Here is a 9,679-nt window from a genome sequence, read left to right on the forward strand (position 1 = left end):
CAACTTCAAAAATGGAACTAGCTACACAAAAAAGCTCCATCAGCAGATTCAGCAGCAGCAGCAGCAGCAGCAGCAGCCACCACCGCCTCCACCAGCACCCAAGACTGTTAGACCTCCCGCTGTTCTGGTGAGTGCCGCTGAACCATCTACATCTTCCTCTCTGTCAGTCAGCAGTTTGTTGGAAGAGAAGGTAAGCTTTATTTCAACATATGCAGTGATTCTTATATTGTAGTAGAGCTTCTTTTCCAACTGTCTGCGTTTATTCACAAGGGCTGTCGGCTTCCTGTGCGAAGACAAGCAGCATTAGCAAGTCGTCTGGGCCCCCAAGGACAGTCAATACCCACCACTGGTAAGGAACTGTAACTTTAGAATTCCTTTCAAAACATTATCTTCAGATAAACTGCATGGGATTTTTTGCTTTTTCCTCTCTCCACTCCAAAAGGTCATCTGGGGAGAGGCAGTACAATTGGCTCAGCAGGTGGCAGACCAGGCTGGGAACTGTAAGTATTATATAGAAATTCAATGTATTACTACTTGTAAGCTGTTAAACGAGGCCGTAGCACTTGACTTCTGCAACGGCTGATTCATAGTGAAGTACGTATGCACAGATAGTTGTGGAGAATACAAGTGGTCGTTAATTTTTCAATGGCCTAATTTGAACTGGCTTTAACAAAGGGGATCTGTGCTTGCAGTGAAATTATTTAAAATAAACCTCCAGTACCTGATTGAGAAGAGGACTCTGACAAAGGAAGTCTTTTTGAGGAAACCAGAATTACCTATCAAAATTAAATACAGTTAAAGGATCAAGTGGAAAGGCACCCTTTTGGTTCCTGGCTGAACAGGACTGTAGAAATTGATTTCCCAGTAGGAGTCAGCCTCCACATTCTTTTTTTCTAACAACTTAGTTGATGCTGATTGAGCAAATTCTTGGAAAAGTCAACACTGCTCTGTTATGACCATTTTGAATGTCTTCAATGTAGTCAGCCCAAATAGCCAAGCTGCTTTCTCTCAGTTGGCGAGAGAGGAGTCTGTTTTATCTGTGACTGCAGGGTCAGGTCAGTCCTTCCTTTTAGTATATATGTGTTCTAGATAGGTAGATTGTAAGGGTGCCCTGTGTTTATAAAATCTTAAGATAAATCAAAACAAACCCCAGGATCCATCCCACAGATTGTCTAAAATCTCCAATCGAGTAAGCAGGAGAATAACAAGTCGGGGACAAGAGCAGGCCAAATACATCATGGTGAGGCAACGACGTAGGAAGCGTACGTGGAAGAAGATGAAAGAAGTTTGGGAGAAGATGAGTTACTATCTGTGCAGTACTTTGCAGATCAGAAGTGTGAAGAAGTGTGGGCACATGCGAGATGGGAGTCTCTTTTAAGCCTGGGCAGCCTCCATCCACAGTCGCAAAGCTGAGTCTGAGGAGAGCAGACTGAGGGAAGTGTTGGGGGTGAGGATGTGGAAGGCAAGTAGGAGGGTCAAGAAATGAGTGTAGTCTCAAATGAACAGAGAGCAGGGAGAAAAAGGCTTCAGTTCAGAACAAGAAGTGCTTGCCACCACACTCCCGCTTCATTGGCTTTCCTTCTGTATTTGTTATGAAAATGGTATCATAAGAAGGAAAATACTCATTAGGAATATTTTGACTTATGAAGTGGAAGTTGACATACCCGTAAAGAAGACAAGGCAAATTAGGTCAGGGCCTAGTTACACTTGAAAGTAAACAGCCATTCTGACTGGGGAGAGTAGTTCATAGGACTACAGTCCTAATACCACCCCCCCACCCCCGCCAGCTTTTTGGAAAACGCCTAGAAAAAAAAGTTTGAAAAATGAGCTCATAGAGAAGGGGGGTGGGGGAGCCCACTAGGTGACTAAAAGCTACGTCTGTAGTTGGACAAAGCTACTCTGCGAGAGAGAAATCCATCTTCCCTCAGTGGCAGAGTAAAGGCAACAATTAGAAATAAGGAGTTGTAATAAGCTATCGTTTTAAAATCAAGTGTTGAGGCTGTCCTTTGAGCATTTCCTCATCCCATTCCAGCCAAAGTGGGTCAGATACCTTAATTAGTTCTAAGCGTCTCTTGACTAACGCAGCTAAGATTTGAAGCTGTCCATTTGTGAAGTAGGAAAATAGCCGGTTTGAATAATGCCATCATTGATCCCTGTAGCCTTAGGGTCTGGATATGGACTCTTTGACAAGCATGATGAGTTGTAGAGACCTTTTTAATGGGTGTCCCCCTTTTGCTACTAGTGTTTCTGTAGAGACCCTTGATCCATTAAGTACAGTTCTTACCTCCGGTGCCCCTCCTTTCTCTCTCCTGGTTTCAGCTGGTAATGCTCTGCCTGACTGGGCAGTGAGCTAGCGAAAGCAGATTTGAGCACCTTCTACAAGCAGAGCTTAACTTGTGCTGCTCTGCGTGCTGATGTACATCTCTTGGATTTAGATTAAACCAGATGTATGTAGAGCTAAGCCTCTGAGCTATAAAAGTGGAACGCTGTGTTAAGAGCACAAGGCTCTGCTAGCAACATTAGCTGCAGATTGGTTGATGTTTTCCTTCATCCTCTTCCATAGACAAAACCAAGGTAATGCTGCATTTACTGCAACAACTCTGTTTAACAGACCACTTTGTCCCTGCTCTGCAATCAACTCTAATGTCCTTTCAGAATCAGTAGAAGCACAGCCAATACATTGAACTAAAAGAAGCCAGTGTTAAATTGTCTTGTTTAAGGTGATCGGAAAGCTGATGGGAATAACCTTAAGTCAAAAGTGCTGTGAAACTGAAATGGGTCCAAAAAAACTTGTGCTGTACATAGTGTCACCCTTAGTGGATTTCAAACCTTTTCATTTCCTGGCGATCAGTTCCAACTGTCTAGCGCAATGCAAATAAGCTGTCTTCAGATAGTAGCAACTTGGATCTTTTCTTATATCCACAAGTGTTTTTTAAAGAAGTTGCTTCTAAGTTAGGTCAAGTTATCTAAAAACCATAAGCAGGATCTTTCTTCCCTCATTTATATTAATGCTGGGCAAAAGGGCAGAAGCTGATTTGGAAACCTGTAAGTGGAAGGGTGTTTTGCAGTAAGGTGGTGGTTGTTGTTTTGTTGGGTTTTGTTTTTCTCTTTTGTGGAGTCTTCGGTATTTTATTTTCTCCCCCAGTACTCCTAGGCTGCAGAACCAGCCTCCAAGGCACTATGGAATGACTTCTGCAATTAGCTTGGCTCCTCCTACGGATAGAGATTCCATTCATACTCAGAAGCTGCTTGAAGCGATGAAAGCATTGGGGGTATTTGAAGAGGAGGAAGAACTGAATCACAGGTATAACAAGACTGTAAAATTTGTTAATGTCCTGGGGTTTTTTTAGGGCAAACTTAACATGAGTTTTCTTTACAGGCTGGTTGTTCTTGGCAGACTGAATAACTTGGTCAAAGAATGGATTTCAGAACTTGGTGAGAGCCAGGTAAGGTTTTTTGATAGGTTCTTATCAAAACAGCTGAAGCCTTTTTGTTTCTTTCAAAGGTGATACTACTAGGATTTATGCTAAAGTTCAACATTTAACTTCCTTCTTAAGTATCAAGGAGATCTGTAGTAAGAGCCATTGAAATAATGTATAAAAGATCCTTTAGATGAAGACCTTCAAGTCCTTGGGGCACTGAATAAGTTTGTGAAGTGGCTCTGTCAGTTGACTTGTAGCGGTTAACAAAGCTGAAACAAGACATTGTGGGGGGAGACAGATGGTAACAGGGCAGTAAACTTGCCCCAGACAGCCTACAGCACTCAATCTAGTTTGAAATTATTACTCTAGACTTGCCTTTGGTATGGCTCTTAGATGGTGTTCATTTATGTGGGTCTGCTGCAGGGAAGACTGATAATAGGTCTTTGTTTAAACTGATGAAGCGACTGCTACAGTACTCACCTTTTTTGTTGTTGTTGTTGTTTGTGAGTTGCCAGCACTCCCTTCAGAAAAACAGAATCAGTCTATTAGACTAACAGCTCAGTATGGGAGGGAGAAGACATTGTTTATGGAGGCTGTTGTAGTCTTTCTAAGTAACTTCTATGCTAGTTAAACTTGCACGTAGGTCAACGTGTATCTTCTGTTCTCCAGAAAACTCTTTCTCTTCTACCCACAGAATCTTCCCCCTTCAGTAGTAGCAAATGTTGGTGGCAAAATATTTACGTTTGGTTCTTACAGGCTTGGAGTACACACTAAAGGTAAACTTTTGGTGTCTGGTCATAGTTGTAATGTTTGAAAGTGTCTTCCAACAGTAACAGAACAAATGGCATCTCTTTGCAGGTGCTGACATAGACGTGGCTTGTGTTGCTCCTAGACATGTAGAAAGATCGGATTTCTTTCAGTCGTTCTTTGAAAAACTGAAACGTCAGGAGGAAATAAAAAACCTAAGAGTAAGCAAGCTCTCTCCTTGATAGATTGTGCAACTCCGACAATAAGAATATTCCTGTTAAAGACTCCTATTGGTAGTGATTGTCTTACAAACCAAAATTAAAAAGGGCCTTGTTTCTGAGCCCCTTCTAAAATGCTGTCTACGCAGCATGAAAGCGTGGAAGTCAAGCTTTTGGTTCCCTTCCCCAGTGACTGTATGTCCGATCCGAATCTCTGTGTCACTTCTCCCCTACCCATGGTTTGGGAATGAGTGGGCTATAGTATCAAAAAGCAAGGTTGTGCCTAGGAGCCTTGCGTTCATCCTAGCTGTAGTAAGGGGCTTGGCAAGAAAGTAACTGCATGCAGGTAGAGGAAGGGGCAGCCTGAGAGCTAAGGGAGTTGAATGTGATGTGGAAAGGTTTCTGTCAGTACCTTTGCCATGGTGTTCCTTGGGTGTACTTTAGGACCTCTAATTCATTCTTCTCTGGTCCTGTTCTTCTCTGGCTACTCAGCCCGAGACTTTGTAGAAGAGATGCACAGTCAGCTTTGCATAAAGTCAATAGGAGCTGTGCTGTGAATGTTCAAAACTGCCTTGTAAAATGACCCTCCGGTGCATATGCTGTGTACTTTGCATATAGAACCGAACTCCTGAGAAGTGTTTCTCTCAGGCTGGTCTTCCTTGTGCAGACATTTTGAAAGATTTCACGTGCATAGCTAATGAGCCTTTGTTTAGGTGACTGAAGACAGGGTCAGTGGGCTGTGGCACAGTTCTGACGAGTGGGCTACAAAATTGAAAACTGTCCCATAAGGTAGCTGATAGCATCTCAGGCATGGTAGAAAATAAAAATACAGGAGGCTAGTGCGCGCTGCAAACGTGGGCAGAATGTTCTCGATTTCTCTGGATGTTAACCAGGAGTAAGATAGCTACAGAAATCTCTTGCTTTTCTTCCTCACCACCAAGGTAAGTACCTTACAACCTCTGATACTGATGGCTCATTGTGCACTGTTTGTTCATTACAATACGTGATCAGCCTCCGGATCTCTTGGCTAAATAACTTGTTAAAGCTAGTATTATACCGTCTTAGTGCTATACCGCTTGCAGCTTATGAACAATTCTTCTGGTTTGGAAGCAACTCAGTCTTTATACTGAGTAGTTAGCAGTGTAAATTCTGCATTTGATCGTAGTTCAGGAGAAACATTAAAGTAGCAAACCATGTTTTCTTACACAGTTATCCTCTCCTTTCCAGGCAGTTGAAGATGCATATGTACCAGTTGTCAAGTTTGAGTTTGATGGCGTTGAGGTAAGCATTTTTTGGTTTTTTTTTAAGTGAGTAAATTTTTTCTTGCTTTGGAATAGGATAACTTTTCCAGGGAGCTGTGACTGTGCTATTTTGGACCGCAAAGTATCCCAGGAGAAGACATTGCAGTAGAATGGGAGCTTATAGGAAAATAAGCCCCTAGGGAGCCTAGCAGGCATGGGAGCATCAGGGACATCTTTTTCTAGGCCTGTGCTGTAGACCAGGGTAGCCTGCTTGAATAGCATTTATCCCTAGGATCATGCAGAGTGGGAGCAGAGGCGGTGTCCTTGCTCAGTCTTCTTAGCTCTGCCAAGCTAGGTATCTACAGAGGGATGTGTACAGTGTAGTTCACTGTACGAATCGTGTGAGCAGACTAAATGTTTTGCTGCACATCCAAAATGAAGTGGTCATGGGACAAACAATCTGGAAAATGGAAAGTGAAAGTACTCATTTGACTCCCGCCTGGGTCTGTCAGCTGCAGGAATCCAGCTATCTTGAATACATCCTATACAATGAATCAAGACCTGCCTGCTGTAGTCCCTAAGCAAGTTACTGCTTGGTATCACTATCACAAAGAGATTTATTCAGTGACCTTTTTGTGGCCTTCATCTGGTACAGACTTTCACAGGATAATCTTCTTGCCTCAGACTGTACTAAAAAGCAGATACTTCAGGATCAAAAGGGCTTACTGCATAAAGGAAATGCTCTCTCCTTTGCTGAAGTATAGTTGAGGTGACTGAACTTAAGTCTTAATTCTGTGAATAATTTTAAGTTCCCTTTTAATTGAAACTCTAAGTCTAGAGTAATCTTTTCCAACTTAAAATGCCCTCTTCCTTTCCCTAGCTTAAAAAGAAAGGGGTGATGCAGTGAAGGCTTTGTAAATAAAATTGGGAACTTCTAGAAATTGTATTGAATCTTCTGGCAAATGAATCTCTTGGGAGATGTATCTATAGTCACATAATTCTAAATACAGATGTTAACCACTCTTTTTAGACTTGAGTAACTGTCCCCCACCAGTGTGCTGTTTGCAAACTGCGGGGCATTCTAACGGTTGGCACTTTTTCCCTCTTAAGATTGATCTCGTGTTTGCAAGACTGTCTGTGCCAATTGTTGCTGATAATCTTGATCTCAGAGACAACTCGTGTCTCAGAAGCCTGGATATAAGATGTATACGGAGCTTAAATGGTAAGCATATTTGCACATCTTTAACAAGAAAATGTTACTAAAGTTGGTATGGAATGCACGTTACACACCCCAAGTTTCTGTACAGGATGCAGAAACTGATCCCCTGTATACTTGAGATCTGAGGAGGTGGCGAGTGGGCTTAAATTCAGCTGTTTCAAGTTGTGTGTTTAGATAGACCTGTGTTTCATGTTTCTTCGATTGGGGGGGGTGTGGTGTTCCAGTTTGCTACAGAAACTGCTTCAGGTGAATAGGTAGAGCACTTGATAGAGAAGATTGTGTGGTAGTTCATTAAAAAAAAAAGGATATTTAAAATACCTGAAGCCGAAGTTGCTCACTGTTTAACACTGACTGGTTTAATTGTTCCTGGCTGTCGAAAGAAACCTAGCTTTCGGAATCCTGTCGAAGGGCCTTATTGACAATTGTTGGCTGTAGTCTAAAGTATGAAAAAGCTGTTGAGGGTACCAGTTACCTGAGGTGATACGGAATGTGTAACCTCTAATTTGTTATGTTATGTGCCTGTAAGGTTATGTGTAACCTCTGATTTTTAAGGTAATACAAAGCAAGTAATGCAAACTTGTTTTCATAGACTTGCAGGAGAAACTGTAAGCTATTGATCCAGTACAGCACAGAACTGACTCGTACCTGTTACCAGGAAGTGCTGTACTTCAACTGTTTTTTCTTACAGGCTGCAGAGTTACTGACAAAATCCTGCACCTAGTGCCAAATAAAGAGAACTTCCGGCTCACGCTCCGTGCAATTAAACTATGGGCAAAACGTGAGTAATGTGATTGTTTGTGATCTTTAAACTTTCCAGAGGCACCTCGTGCTGAAAAAACAATGGCACTAGAAGTCCTTCATCTTTGGATAGCTGTTTAAATATCAGGTTTTAGTTCAAAACCTGTGTTTTAGTTTAGATTCAAGGACTGTCTGGGGGGTAGATTCTGTGTTTTTTTTTTAATGGGGGTGGAGCGGGGAGATGAGGGGAGTGCCTACAAGACAAGGTGCTGCATTGCTTACCAGGAACCTGACTAGAAAGGATAAAAAATGCCCAGTGAAGTATAAAAGCTTGATAGATAAGGAATAAGAAAATAGCGTTTGCGCATGTGACTAGAGCAAGTGCTAGAAGAATGGCAGAACCTTCTTCTCAAGGGAAGTTGGAGCGAAGCAGTAGCTGTAGCAGTGCAGGCAAATTTCAGAGTAGCGGTATTTTGGGAAGTGGTGTGGTAACGATTCTTTTTCGCATCGCTGTAAGGACCAACAGTTTTGGCCTCGTTGCACTGCAAAAATAACTGACTTGGAGGCTGAAGGGTGATAGGTATTCTATAGATTGTGAAGGTGGTGCTGTAAATTTGAAGGACTATACTTGGGCTTGGGAAGACTACAGGGCAACGACAATGTCTGCATTGTAGGACGTGGCATTTACTCCAACGTGCTGGGATTTCTTGGTGGGGTTTCCTGTGCTGTGCTAGTAGCGAGAACGTGTCAACTCTATCCAAACGCTTTGGCTTCTACTCTGGTGAACAAGTTCTTCTTGGTTTTTTCAGAATGGTAAGAGCTATTGATGACTATTTTGATTTGCGTAAAGCAGTAACACTTTCTGAGGTGGTTCTTTATATAAGATTTAGACCAACACCATTCAGTCCTACCCTGAATTACATGGCAGAGTCAGTGCCTGGCTTTTCTTGTTTAGGGAGTGGCCAAGACCTGTATTGCTGAAACAACAGGAAGAGAGCAATCTTAATTTACCAGTATGGGACCCCAGGGTATGTAGACATGGAATTTGGAAGCCTTGAACCTTTCTTCTAAGCTAAGCTGCTGGTGCTGAGCACAATTGTTTTAACATCACAGGTGAACCCATCAGACCGATACCACGTAATGCCTATCATCACCCCAGCCTATCCGCAGCAGAACTCTACATACAACGTATCTACATCAACGCGAGCGGTAATGGTGGAGGAGTTCAGACATGGTAAAGTTCTTTCCATGCTTATTAACTGCTTAAAAGGTGTCATTCTTGCAATATGAAACCACATTACCTGACTTGGTTATATTCCGTGCGGTGTTGTGCCCTTTTAGGCAGAAGAGTTCTCTGGGAAGTCTACCTGTTGCAGGCAACAAGGGAGCAGTTTTACAATGAACTGTTGTAGTAGGCGTGTATTGTATCAAGGGAATTCCTGCTTTTTAATCTGTCAATTACTGTTCAAAACCTTTCTCTTGTAAAGTTTCTATCACGCTCTGCTAGTCTTAAAAACAAAATGGTAGTAAGGTTTTCAACCTTAATTGTAGGTCTTGCAGTTACGAATGAGATTCTCCAAGGAAAATCAGACTGGTCAAAGCTCTTTGAACCACTGGACTTTTTTCAGAAATACAAGTATGTATGAAATCTGTTACCTGAACTTGAAATGATTGCCATACTGGTTAGCATAGTGACTTTTAGCTTGCAGTCGAAATACAAGATGGCATTGATATGTTTGTTTTTCAGAAGCTGGAGGTAGTCATAGGAATTTTGGTAAGGATAAGTATAGGGAAGATAGAAAAACTGTTTGTGTTTTGCCACTGACACTGTTTTTATTAACAAAAATACCAGCTCTGATACTTAGAATGCAGCAGAACACGATTCTGAAGGATGTAATCAGTTTTTCTTCAGTTAATACTGTGCTGCCTGCAGGATATAATGTGTCTTGTCTGGAAGTCATTTTCTATACATTTAAGGCAGTTTTGGTTTCATTTGAAGGAATATCAAGTCCTGAGCTAGAATGTTACTTTTTCTTTTCTTCTAGACATTATATTGTGCTGACTGCTAGTGCCTCTACTAAAGAGCATCACTTA

General features: G+C 41.9%; 1 long non-coding RNA gene across 1 annotated transcript; it reads left to right on the forward strand.

Annotated features, from left to right (window-relative positions):
- The first annotated feature begins 269 nt into the window (after positions 1 to 269).
- On the forward strand, positions 270 to 3,214 carry LOC126037505 (uncharacterized). The gene is made up of 3 exons (XR_007505724.1): positions 270 to 349; positions 443 to 500; positions 3,146 to 3,214. It is a non-coding gene; the product is annotated as an uncharacterized LOC126037505 (long non-coding RNA).
- Positions 3,215 to 9,679: the final 6,465 nt, after the last annotated feature.

Source organism: Accipiter gentilis, unplaced genomic scaffold (genome assembly GCF_929443795.1).
Source record: "Accipiter gentilis unplaced genomic scaffold, bAccGen1.1, whole genome shotgun sequence".
Taxonomy (NCBI): Eukaryota; Metazoa; Chordata; class Aves; order Accipitriformes; family Accipitridae; genus Astur; species Astur gentilis.